The sequence below is a fragment of the Chiloscyllium plagiosum genome, unplaced genomic scaffold, assembly GCF_037043375.1.
Source record: "Chiloscyllium plagiosum isolate Xiang-an unplaced genomic scaffold, Cpla_swu_hap1 HiC_scaffold_8, whole genome shotgun sequence".
Classification (NCBI taxonomy): domain Eukaryota; kingdom Metazoa; phylum Chordata; class Chondrichthyes; order Orectolobiformes; family Hemiscylliidae; genus Chiloscyllium; species Chiloscyllium plagiosum.
In genome coordinates this window covers 13,573,730-13,588,763 of record NW_028270146.1, presented here as the reverse complement: position 1 = coordinate 13,588,763, position 15,034 = coordinate 13,573,730, and positions in this window count along the sequence as shown.

Here is a 15,034-nt window from a genome sequence, read left to right as displayed (position 1 = left end):
GTTAGCTGTTATGATCTAATGGTTCTGCATTTGCTGCCTTTTTTGAGGAAGAGAATTTCAAAGACTCAATGTTTTCTCATCTGTTATAAATGAGTGTCTTTTTAAAGTTATGGGCCCAAGCTTGCTCTTCAATCAACATCCACTCGGTCAAGTCCCCTCAGCATCTTGCATGTTTCCTTAACTCGAGAGGATCTCTTCACTCAAAGCAATTCGCTCACTTTCGATATTGCTGGAAATGTGTTGCTGGAAAAGCGCAGCAGGTCAGGCAGCATCCAGGGAACAGGAGAATCGATGTTTCGGGCATAAGCCCTTCAGGAACCTGAAGAAGGGCTTATGCCCGAAACGTCGATTCTCCTGTTCCCTGGATGCTGCCTGACCTGCTGCGCTTTTCCAGCAACACATTTCCAACTCTGATCTCCAGCATCTGCAGACCTCACTTTCTCCACTTTAGATATTGGTCAAGCAAACCTTCCTTGAACTGCTTCAAGGCATTCATGCCTTCAGTAAGTACAGTGCCCAGTTCTGAAACTAACTCCTTACTTTCACTTGCAGTTGCAATAAAGTAATTCTAATTTTCCCCATTACTTGGTGTATCGGCCTATTAGCCTTCAGTGACTTATGCATTAGAATACTCAGATATCTCAGTTCTGTAACACTTTGCTATTTAGGTCATGTTTTCTTATTCCTTCTGCCAAAAGGACAATTTTGCACTTTCCTGTAATATACTCCCACCTGCCAGATTTTTGTCCATTTACTTGTATCCATTTGTCACCTTCTCATTCTTAACAATTTTCCTACCAAGCTCTCATAAGCAAATTTGCTTATCATAAGTTGGGTACCTTCCTAATTTATATAAAATTTTTAGAGCTGAAGCCCAGCCCTCCAGATACATTCATGACATCCTGCTAAGTTCAAAGATCTCTTTGGCTAATAAACAGCCAGAGTAGGAAATGTATTGCCTTCTACGCCATGTGCTTTTACCTTCTGCAATAACCTTTGCCAGCATATCAAATGGATTTTGCTAGACTAAATGGCATAGGTTTTGTAGTTCCCCTTATCTGCAGCTACAGGCCAAAAACTGAGTTACCTGAGATTTCCCTTTTTCAGAATGGAAGGACAGGATCCAGTTCAAGTTGTTAAATTTGCTGAATTCTAGAGGTTGCAGGGTCCCTAAGTGGATGTTCTTCAAGCTTGCATTGAGGCTCACTGAAATGAACACCCTGCAACAGATGTTGGGTAGGCAACTGGAAGCTAGGCATTTTTTTGTAGGCAGAACATATGTTCTGCAAAATGGTACCCCCATCCCACATTGTAAGCAATGAATATAGGTGTAAACTGCTTTGCCTGGAAGGTGTTTTAGGGCTTGGATGGTGAGGAGGCTAAAGGGCAGTGATTTATATTACCTTCTGATTGCCTCATGCCCTCAGCACCTTTGCATGTAATGGAGGAGTGGAGTCAGAGGGAATGGTTCTTAGGAATAGGTGTCTGGTTGTGACTTCCTGTTGGAAGTGACAAATGGCAGCTTAAATCCTCTGGACACGGAGGCTCATGTGGCAGTCAGCAGGGGACCCTGTCATTGTTATGGGAGTTCTGTGGGGCTCTTCAGCTGAAGCTAAATATGTAAAGCTGTTCTGAGAAAGGAAGGTAGTTTAAGTCTGGTTTTAAACATGTTATTTCCAAGGAATGGGTTTAGGGATAGTTCCAAATCTGAAGTCTTTAGGTTGTTTGAAGCTTTAAAATTAAGCTCTGTTATTAGGAGCCTCCAGGAGGAGGCTAGTAGATTCGTCAGACTGAGTTAAACTGTTAAATTAAGTTTGACCAAGCAAAATCTGGTGTGAATACAATAGGTGTTTTTGAAATTTCTTTTTGCTATGTGATTTGAAGTCTTTAAAGCTAAATATCTTCAAGTTTGCAGCTGACATGATCAACTGCAAGGAAATGCAAGACAGATGAAACATTAAAGTGGATAAAAATGACTGCTAACCTGCCTTCCTATTTTTGCAACCAAGTGGATATTATCTGGTGCTTGGGGAAGGGATTGGTGCAATGGGTGTCCTTGTACACTAGTCACAAAGTTAGCATTGTAACAGGTACTGGTGAACAAAGCAAATAGGATGTTGCTCTTCAGAGTGAGGATTTGAGTTGAGTGAGAATGTTTTTGAAATTGTATACTTGGATAAGGAGACCAAAACTGCACTACTCTAAGGAAGGATGTTCTAGTTAGAGGAACTGCTGCAAAGATTCCTGGGGAGAGATTGGAGCGGTTAGGATTATATTTGCTAAGCTTAAGCAGAATGAAGGGATCATGTAGAGCCACCTATAGTGTCTTTTTTAAATTCCAAAATGACTAGACTGACTGGCTAAACACAGGAATGTATCCAATGGCTGGGGCCCTTAGGCTGTGACCTCTGCCTCATGTGCGATTTGACATGAGATTTCTTCAGTGGTGAATCAGTAGATTTTTTTTTAAAAAAAAAAAAAAATTGTTTTCAAGAATAAGTTTTTAAATGACCTCAACATGAAAGGGTGTGAGGAGAACTAGGGACTGAGTATTGAATGATGGAGCAGGCTCAAGGGCTGAATGGTCCTTTCTTTCTTTCTTTGTAAGAAAGAGGGATGGATGAAGTTGAGTTTGGCATGAAAGTGTCCAGACACTCCATTAGACTATAGAACGAAGCAAATCTACTCAATATTTAGGCCAACTGTGACATGGACAGCTGGCTTATTGCTGATTTCTGGTAATCAGGATCAACCTATTAGGTTTTATTGCCTAATGCTCAAATCTGCTTGCAGAGTCACTTAAAATTGTGGCAACGATGACAAACTAAAATAGGACTGGTATTCTTGAGGGATGTCTTCTATTAGATGTGTGGACTGGATGTATTTGGGGATGCTTGTTACAGTTGAAACATTAGATTAGATTACTTAGTGTGGAAACAGGCCCTTCGGCCCAACAAGTCCACACCGACCCACCGAAGCGCAACCCACCCAGACCCATTCCCCTACATTTACCTCTTCACGTAACACTACGTGTAATTTAGCATAGCCAATTCACCTAACCTGCACATTTTTGGATTGTGGGAGGAAACCCGAGCACCCGGAGGAAACCCACGCAGACACTGGGAGAATGTGCAAACTCCACACACAGTCGCCTGAGGTGGGAATTGAACCTGGGTCTCTGGCGCCGTGAGGCAGCAGTGCTAACCACTGTGCCACCGTGCTGCCCATAAAGGGGAGAGATTGGTTTAGTGGGGGTTTTGTAGAATTCCTACAATGTGGAATCAGGCCCTTTACAACAAGACCCCACTGACCCTCTGCAGAGTAAACCACCCACACCCATTTCCCCTAACAAATGCATCTAATCTACACATTCCTGTACACTATGGGTAATTTTGCATAGCCAATTCACATGACCTGCATGTCTGTAAGACTGTGCAAGGAAACCCACACAGACAGGATGAATGTACAAACTCCACACCATCACCAGAGTCTAGAATGGAACCCATGTCCCTACCACTATGGAGCAGCAGTACCAACCACTGAGCCACTTTCAGCAACATATTAATACTGATGGTGGTATTGGCACATCAATCCTGTGGCAGCAGTGCAGCACACTCCATATAGATTAAAATCTCCAGTGTAGGCATTCCGCATCAATGGCTGAAATGCTCAGTCTGCGTATGTAAGCAGTGAAATGGAGGACTAAGAGGCCTCTCTTCCAATACTTCAGTTGCCCTGAATGCAGCTGACCAGTACTGCAACAGTTGGAGTAACAATGTTTACTTGCAGTTAAACCAGCAGGCCCAAAACATCTTCACCTCTCCCCTATATCTTGGATGATGACTCGAACCCCTTGGCTTCATAGTAGCCTACCAACACAGCAGCTAATGGACTTGAAAGACCCTATACAGACAGCAAGCAAAACCAATGTCATTTACAAAATGCTGTGCAAGAACTGTAACAAACACTACATTGGACAAACAAGCAGAAAACAACCCACCTGGATACATGAGCATCAACTAGCACAAAATGACATGACCCTCTCACTAGTATTCTTACATCTAGATAAGGAAGGACAATACATCCATCCTTGGCCAAGCCAAACAGAGACCCGCACAAGAACTCCTAGAAGCCTAGCATTCCAACCGGAACACACTCAACAAACACAATGACTGTGACCCCATTTACCACCCCCTGAGAAAAATAATAGGAAATTGCATCACCACAGGAAATGACATCAACCCAAAGCTATAAATACAAAACAGGAACCATCAGCAATGCTTTGTCTGGAGACCCACTGAAGATGTTACTTAATATGGTGACGAACAGTCTGAAAATGAACCTTGCAGCTCAGCGAGCAAACTACATCCAGAACCTCAACCTGAGCCACAAATCTTTTCAAAACTCGCTAACATTTGCCCATTTGTGTATCCAGTGATGAGATGATATCCCAGATTTCTTACAGATGGAAGTTCTGTCAGAAAAGGGCAAACCAAAGGAAGTCTAGATCCCTCCATTATTTATCAATTCTGTCTTCCAACAGCTACTTGCCTTTATCTATTTCTTTTAGCAAAATAAGGCAGTTAACTGGGGTGTATTTGGACAAAAAAACAATTTAACATTGAACCATGGGGCAGCATGGTGGTTTAGTGGTTAGCACTGCTGTGTCACAGCGCCAGGGACCCAGGTTTGATTCCAGCCTCGGTGACTGTCTGTGTGGAATTTGCACCTTCTTCCCATCCCTTCATGGGTTTCCTCCGGGTGCTCCGGTTTCCTCTCAGTCCAAAGATGTGCAGGTCAGGTGAATTGGCCATGCTAAATTGCCTATAGTGTTCAGGGATATGTAGATTAGGTGCATTCGTCAGGGGTAAATATAGGGGAGGGAAATGGGCATGGTGGGTTACTCTTCGGAGGGTCGGTATGGACATGTTCGGCCAAAGGGCCTGATTCCACATTGTAGGGATTCTGATTCTTCACGTGAAGACTGATGTGCAAAATCCTGGTCAGAGAGGTATCTTTGAAAAGATGAGAAGAATGCGAGGTTTACAGGCAGAATTCCAGAGTTTAAGACCAAGGCTGCTAAAGGTGCGGCAGTTGGTGATGGAGCGAAGGAAATTGAGGATACTCCAGAGGCCAGATATGTAGGAGCATAGATGCATAGGGGAGATGTAGAGCAGGATGTGGAAGGAGTTGAAATCATGGACGATTGGAACACAGACTGACCAGGACAACTCAACAAAAAAAAAGGCTCTCAGCTTTCTGCTTTCTTTTGCTGCTTGATTTCCTTCCTACTTTTGGAGAAAGATGTTCATGTTCTAGGGCACATTGATATAAAATAAGAGGAGGCTTTGTGCGATTTTAAAAGCATGAAGGTAGACCAGTTCCCGAGGACCTGATGAGATCTATCCCTGAATGCTGAGGGAGAAAATTGCTGGGGCCCTGTACCAAATCTTTGTATCCTCTCTAATGACAGGAGTAGTCTCAGATGTCTGGGAAATAGTTAACATTCTTTTGTGTTAGCAGAGCAACAGGGATAATCCAGGAAATTGCAGGCTGGTCTGTCTTCCATCAGTGGTGGGGAAATTATTGGAGAAGATTCTTGGGGACCTGATTGGAAAAATATAGACATACTAGCGAAAAGCAGCTTGACTCTTTGGGGGAGCTCATACCTGACAAACCTGATTGAGTCTTTGACGAAGTGATAATAGATTGATGAGGGCAGGGCAGTAGATGTCTACATGGACTTTAGCAAGGCCTTTGACAAGGTCCTGCACAGGAGGCTGATGTACAAGGTGACATCACATGGGATCTGTGGTGAGCTGGTAAGATGGACACAGACCTGGATTAGGCAAGAGAAGATAGATCCTGTTCCACAGCTATCTGATGAAAGTGAAGCGCTCCAAACACTAGTGCTTCCAAATAAACCTTTTGGAATATACCTGGTGTGTGATTTTTAACTTTGTCCAACACGGTCACTTCCACATCAATTCTTTTGCCAACAGCTTTAACAGAATAATCTGTCTCAACCTTATCTCCCAAGCCGCTCACACTCATTTCTAACCAAATCGAGGTGGATTCTGGGAGGAGTTGGCTCAGTCACCAGCGACTACCTGGAGTGAAGAAAAGGGAGGCAAGCTTTAGAGGAACATCCATTTTTGGAGCAGCCATTTTGAAAAGGGCTTCTTTGTGGTTGAAAAGCTGCTAGAGGTTAAAATGTAGGAAGGAAATTATGATGTCTTTTGAGCAACTGAGCCGCAAATACGAGTTGCCCAGCAGAGACCTTTTCCATTTTTTCCAGGTCAGGGATTTCATTCAGAAGAAGACTACGCTTCTTACTAAGCCCGATACAGAGAGGTTGTTGCTACATTCCACAAGCACCCTTTTAGTTAGTGCCCTCTATCGCCTGCTGGGTGGCAGGGCCTGGCAGGATATTAAACAGTTATGTGAGGTCTGGGAGCAAGAGCGAGGAGTGGATATCTCTTCTGAAACATGGAAGAACACATGAGAGAATGCTCAAATGATCTCAATCTGTAATAGGACATGCACTATGCAGTTAAAAGCCCTACGCAGGACTCATCTGACACCAGACCATCTGGCGAAGTTTAAAAAGGGAGTGTCTTCAGTGTGCCTCAAATGTAAAATAAGTGTATGGACTCTTACCCATTGCTTCTGGACATGTCACAGGCTCCGTGTTTATTGGAGCGCCGTGGCTGGAGAGATAGGAAGGGTATTGAGGACTGAAATCAAAGTAGACCCGATATCTCTCCTCTTAGATCTACTGAATTTACCATCTTTAGACAGGCATGGGAAGAAACTATTTAATATTCTTGCATACTGTGCACAGACGAATATTCTGATGAATTGGGTGTCTGAGAGCCTGCCAGGCTTGCTGGGATGGCAGAAATTAATTATGGAGCACATTCCCTTGGACTTTTTTACAAACATGGTGCACCACACAACAGACCATTTTTATAAGACATGGCAGCCCTACTTGAGTTATTTGGATATAGATTTGGCAGTTATCTTAACTCGGGCATTTGTTTAACCAAGATGGTTAGGTTTGTCAAGCCCTGGGCCCTGGAGTGGGTCATCTAAGTTAATATGGGAATATATACAATGCTCCCGTACCTCTGGGAGCTTTGCACCGAATATAGCTGTTCTTTATTTTGTGTGTTTTATTGATCTATTAGTTATTTATTTATTTATTGGTGTTGCTTTGCACAGTGTTAGGGTAGGTAGGTTAGTAGTTAGTAGACAGTAGTTGTATTGTAATTTGTGTATTTTTTTCTTTTTATTATACTGCTATTGATTGTATTTTTCAATAATTTTAGATGTTTGTAAAGTTAAAAAAATTTGCTAATAAATATATTTACAAAAAAAAGTGTAGGAAGGTAGGGATGAGACAGATTAAAGGAGTATTGGACTTTGGTGGGAAGGTGAATACCTACACGGTAACATTTCAGGATCATACTTAGACGAACGGATTTGTTTCCGAGCACTAGAGAGAAACCCCAGCTTCCAGCTGTAACTGTGAAAATATAGCTTCAAAACTCGAGCAGCCTCTGCCCTGTTAAGACTCCAACAGCAACTGATAAGAGCTAAATCGAAAAAAAAGAGAAGTCGAGAGCCCCTGGTCTGTGAGAGCTGACCACACCCAGCCAGGCTGCTACTATTTTCCAACTTCTTAAAAAGGCCAAATGGCTCTCAAATTGTTTATGTTGATACATACAGCTCTGTACCTCTCGTTCAATATCTCCCTTAAAAGAAATCAGGTCAAAATATACCTGTTAAAATCAGAGCATCATCACAGGTAGCATAGTCTGACGCCAACTGGTAACACATCCTGACCCCACTGTGTAATACATCCTGACCGCACAGTGTAACATACGCTGACCCCACTGTGTAATACATCCTGACCTCACTGTGTAACACACGCTGACCCCACTGTGTAACACATGCTGACCCCACTGTGTAATACATCCTGACCTCACTGTGTAACACACTCTGACTGCACAGTGTAACACACGCTGACCCCACTGTGTAATACCTCCTGACCTCACTGTGTAACACACGCTGACCCCACTGTGTAATACATCCTGACCTCACTGTGTAACACACCCTGACCGCACAGTGTAACACACGCTAACCCCACTGTGTAATACATCCTGACCTCACTGTGTAACACACGCTGACCCCACTGTGTAATACATCCTGACCTCACTGTGTAACACACCCTGACCGCACAGTGTAACACACGTTGACCCCACTGTGTAATACATCCTGACCTCACTGTGTAACACACCCTGACCTCACTGTGTAACACATCCTGACCGCACAGTGTAACACATCCTGACCGCACAGTGTAACACACGCTGACCCCACTGTGTAATACATCCTGACCTCACTGTGTAACACACCCTGACCGCACAGTGTAACACACGTTGACCCCACTGTGTAATACATCCTGACCTCACTGTGTAACACACCCTGACCTCACTGTGTAACACATCCTGACCGCACAGTGTAACACATCCTGACCGCACAGTGTAACACACGCTGACCCGACTATAACACAACTGGACCACACTGTGTAACACACCCTAACACAACTGTAACACACCCTGACCCCACTGTGTAACACATCCTGACCTCACTGTGCAACACACGTTGAGCCCACTCTATAACACACTCTGACTGCACTGCATAGCACACTCTGACCCCATTACATAACACGCTCTGACCTCACTGTGCAACACACTCTGACCTCACTGTGCAACACACCCTGAACTCACTGTATAACATACTCTGACCCCACTGTGTGACACACCTTGACTCCACTGTATAACACGTCCTCACCACATTGTATAACGCGTCCTGCCCACACTGTATAACACATCCTGACCCCAATGTGTAACACATCTGGACTGCACTGTGTAATACACCCTGACCCCACTGTGTAACACACCATGACCCCACTGTGTAAAATAACCTGACCTCACTGTATTCCACACCCTGACCCCACTGTATTCCACATCCTGACCCCACTGTATAACACACCGTGACCACACTGTGTAACATTCCCTGAACCCACTTTATAACACACCCTGACCCCATTGTGTAACACACCCTGACCTCACTGTATAACACACCCTGACCCCATTGTGTAACACACCCTGACCTCACTGTATAACACACCCTGACCCCACTGTATAACAAACCGTGACCACACTGTGTAACATACCCTGACCCACCTGTATAACACACCGTGACCACACTGTTTAATACTCCCTGACCTCACTGTATAACACACCCTGACCCGCACGCTGATCACACTCTATAACATACCCTGACCACACTGTGTAACACACTCTGAACCCACTTTATCCCAGACCCTGACCCCGCTGTGTAACACACCCTGACTCCACTGTAAAACACACCCTGACCCCACTGTGTAACACACCCAGACTCCACTATATAACACACCTAGACTCCACTATATAACACACCTAGACTCCACTATATAACACACTCTGACCTCACTGTGTAACACACCCTGACCCCACTGTCTAGCACAACATGACCCCACTGTATAACACACACGAGCCTCTGTGTAACACTCCCTGAACCGACTTTACAACACACCCTGACCCCACTGTATAACACAACTTGAGCACACTCTATAACACATCATGACACCAATGTGTAACACACCCTGACCCCCGCTGTATATGAAACCCTGACCTCACAGTATAACACACACTAATCCCACTGTGTAACACTCCCTGACCCTACTGTATAAGACACCCTGACCACACTGAACAATACATCCTGACCCCACTGTATAACACAACCTGACCCCACAGGATAACACATGCTGACCACACTGTACAACACACCTTGACTCCACTATGTAACACATCCTGTCCCCACTGTATAAAACATGCCGACTTCACTGTGTAACACACACTGAACCCACTGTGTAACACACCCTGATCCCACTGTGTAACACACTATGACCCCACTGTGTAAAATAACCTGACCTCACTGTATTCCACATCCTGACCCCACTGTATAACACACCGTGACCACACTGTGTAACATTCCCTGAACCCACTTTATAACACACCCTGACCCCATTGTGTAACACACCCTGACCTCACTGTATAACACACCCTGACCCCATTGTGTAACACACCCTGACCTCACTGTATAACACACCCTGACCCCACTGTATAACAAACCGTGACCACACTGTGTAACATACCCTGACCCACCTGTATAACACACCGTGACCACACTGTTTAATACTCCCTGACCTCACTGTATAACACACCCTGACCCGCACGCTGATCACACTCTATAACATACCCTGACCACACTGTGTAACACACTCTGAACCCACTTTATCCCAGACCCTGACCCCGCTGTGTAACACACCCTGACTCCACTGTAAAACACACCCTGACCCCACTGTGTAACACACCCAGACTCCACTGTCTAGCACATGACCCCACTGTATAACACACACTTGAGCCTCTGTGTAACACTCCCTGAACCGACTTTACAACACACCCTGACCCCACTGTATAACACAACTTGAGCACACTCTATAACACATCATGACACCAATGTGTAACACACCCTGACCCCCGCTGTATATGAAACCCTGACCTCACAGTATAACACACACTAATCCCACTGTGTAACACTCCCTGACCCTACTGTATAAGACACCCTGACCACACTGAACAATACATCCTGACCCCACTGTATAACACAACCTGACCCCACAGGATAACACATGCTGACACTCCTTGATCCCACTATGTAACACATCCTGTCCCCACTGTATAAAACATGCCGACTTCACTGTGTAACACACACTGAACCCACTGTGTAACACACCCTGATCCCACTGTATAACACACCCTGATCCCACTGTATAATACACCTTGCCCACACTGTACAACACACCTTGACCCCACTGTATAAAACACCCTTACCCCACTGTGTAACACACCCTGACCCCAATGTGTAACCCACCCTGATCCCACTATGTAACACATCCTGACCCCACTGTACAACACACACTGACCTCACAGTATACCACAGACTGACCCCACTATGTAACACACCCTGACCTCACTGTGTAACACTCCCTGACCCCACTGTACTGCACACCCTGACCCCACTGTATAACACACCCTGACCACACTGTATAACACACTTTGACCCAGCTGTATGACACACCCTGACCTCACTATATAATACACCCTGACTCCACTGTGTAAAACACCCTGACCCACTGTGTAACACACTCTGACCCCACTGTGTAACACTCCCTGACCTCACTGTGTAACACACCCTGACCTCACTGTGTAACACATCCTGACCTCACTGTGTAACACACCCTGACCCCACTGTGTAACACACCCTGATCCTGCTGTATAATGCACCCTGACCCCACTGCGTAACATACCCGACCCCACTGCATAACATACCCTGACCCCACTGTGTAATACACCCTGACCTCACTGTGTCACACACCCTGACCTCACTGTGTAACACACCCTGACCCCACTGTGTTACACACTCCAACCCCATTGTGTAACACACCCTGGCCCTGCAGTACAATGCACCCAGACCCCACTGCGTAACACACCCTGACCTCACTGTGTAACACACTCCAACCCCATTGTGTAACACACCCTGGCCCTGCAGTACAATGCACCCAGACCCCACTGCGTAACACCCCCTGACCTCACTGTGTAACACACCCTGACCCCACTGTCTAACACTCCATGACCTCACTGTATAACACACCCTGACCCCACTGTATAACACACCATGACCTCACTGTATGGCACACGCTGACCCCACTGTATATGACATAATGACCTCAACCTGTAAGACTCACTAAACCCACTATGTAAAACTGCCTGACCACACTGTTTAGCAAACCCGAAAACGCACGCTGATCGCACTGTATAACATACCCTGACCCCACTGTGTAACACACACTGACTCCACTGTAAAAACACTCCCTGACCCCACTGTGTAACATATCCTGACACTACTATCTAACACACCCTGACCCCACTGTGTAACACACCCTAACTCCACTATATAACACACCCTGACCCCACTGTGTAACACACCCTGACTCCACTGTATAACACACCCTGACCCCACTGTGTAACACACCCTGACCCAACTGTATACCACACCCTGACCCCACTATGTAACACATCCTGACCTCACTGTGCAATACACCCTGACCCAACTGTATACCACACCCTGACCCCACTATGTAACACACCCTGACCCCACTGTGTAACACACCCTGACCCAACTGTATACCACACCCTGACCCCACTGTGTAACACACCCTGACCCAACTGTATACCACACCCTAACCCCACTATGTAACACATCCTGACCTCACTGTGTAACACACCCTGACCCTACTGTATAATGCACCCGGAACCCAATGCGTAACATACCCTGACCTCAGTGTGTAACACACTCCGACCCCACTGTGTAACACACTCTGACCTCACTGTTTAATACTGACCTCATTGTGTATCACACCCTGACCCAGCTGTATAACACACCCTGACCTCACTGTATTATACACCCTGACCCCACTGTGTAAAACACCCTGACCCCACTGTGTAAAACACCCTGACCCCACTGTGTAACACACCCTGACCTCACCGTGTAACACACCCTGACCCCACCGTGTAACACTCCCTGACTCCACTATATAATACACCCTGACCCCACTGTGTAACACACACTGACTCCACTGTATAACACACCCTGACCCCACCATGTAACACACCCTGACTCCACTATATAATACACCCTGACCCCACTGTGTAACACACCCTGACTCCACTATATAATACACCCTGACCCCACTGTGTAACACACACTGACTCCACTGTATAACACACCCTGACCCCACCGTGTAACACACCCTGACTCCACTATATAATACACCCTGACCCCACTGTGTAACACACCCTGACCCCACTTTGTAACACACCCTGACCCAACTGTATGCCACACCCTGACCCCACTGTGTAACACATCCTGACCTCACTGTAAAACACACCCTGATCCCACTGTGTAACACACCCTGACCTCACTGTGTAACACACCCTTATCCCAATGTGTAACACTCCCTGACCTCACTGTGTAACACACCCTGACCCCACCGTGTAACACACCCTGACCCCACCGTGTAACACACCCTGACCCCACCGTGTAACACACCCTGACCCCACTGTGTAACACACCCTGACCTCACTGTGTGATCTTTTCGTCTTCACTGTCAACAGGGGTGGTACCAGGGGACTGGAGAGTGGCGACTGTTGTGCCCCTGTTCAAATAAGGGAATAGGGATAACCCCGGTGGTAGGCAAAGTAATGGAAAGGGTACGGAGGGATAGGATTTATGAGTATCTGGAAAGACACTGCTTGATTAGGGACAGCCAGCACGGATTTGTGAAGGGTAGGTCTTGCCTTACAAGTCGTATTGAATTCTTTGAGGAGGTGACCAAGCATGTGGATGAGGGTAGAGCAGTGGATGCAGTGTACATGGATTTTAGTAAGGCATTTGATAAGGTTCCCCATGGTAGGCTTATGTGGAAAGTCAGGAGGCATGGGATAGTGGGAAATTTGGCCAGTTGGATAGAAAACTGGCGAACCGGTCGAAGTCAGAGAGTGGTGGTAGATGGTAAATATTCAGCCTGGAGGCCAGTTACAAGTGGAGTTCTGCAGGGATCAGTTCTGGGTCCTCTGCTGTTTGTAATTTTTATTAATGACTTGGAAGAGGGAGTCGAAGGGTGGGTCAGTAAATTTGCAGATGATACAAAGATTGGTGGAGTTGTGGATAGTGAGGAGGGCTGTTGTCGGCTGCAAAGGGACTTAGATATGATGCAGCGCTGGGCTGAGGAGTGGCAGATGGAGTTCAACCCTGCCAAGTGTGAGGTTGTCCATTTTGGAAGGACAAATAAGAATGCGGAATACAGGGTTAACGGTAGGGTTCTTAGTAAGGTGGAGGAGCAGAGGGATCTTGGGGTCTATGTTCATAGATCTTTGAAAGTTGCCACTCAGGTGGATAGAGTTTGTAAGAAGGCCTATGGTGTATTAGCGTTCATTAGCAGAGGGATTGAATTCAAGAGTCGTGAAGTGATGTTACAACTGTACAGGACTTTGGTTAGGCCACATTTGGAGTACTGTGTGCAGTTCTGGTCGCCTCACTTTAGGAAAGATGTGGAAGCTTTGGAGAGGGTGCAGAGAAGATTTACCAAGATGTTGCCTGGAATGGAGAATAGGTCGTACGAGGATAGGTTGAGAGTGCTAGGCCTTTTCTCATTGGAACGGAGAAGGATGAGGGGTGACTTGATAGAGGTGTATAAGATGATCAGGGGAATAGATAGAGTAGACAATCAGAAACTTTTTCCCCGGGTACAACAGAGTGTTAAAAGGGGGCATAAATTTAAGGTGAAGGGTGTAAGGTATAGGGGAGATGTCAGGGGTGGGTTCTTTACCCAGAGAGTGGTGTGGGCATGGAATGCGCTGCCTGTGGGAGTGGCAGAGTCAGAATCATTGGCGAACTTTAAGTGGCAATTGGATAGGTACATGGATGGGTGCTTAAGCTAGGACAAATGTTCGGCACAACATCGTGGGCCGAAGGGCCTGTTCTGTGCTGTATTGTTCTATGTTCTATGTTCTACACCTTGACCCCACTGTGTAACACTCCCTGACCTCACTGTGTAACACACCCTGACCCCACTGTGTAACACAGTCCGACCCCACTGTTTAATACTGACCTCATTGTGTATCACACCCTGACCCGACTGTGTAACACTCCCTGACCCCGCTGTGTAACACACTCCGACCCCACTGTGTAACACACTCTGACCTCACTGTTTAATACTGACCTCATTGTGTATCACACCCTGACCCAGCTGTATAACACACCCTGACCTCACTGTATTATACACCCTTACCCCACTGTGTAA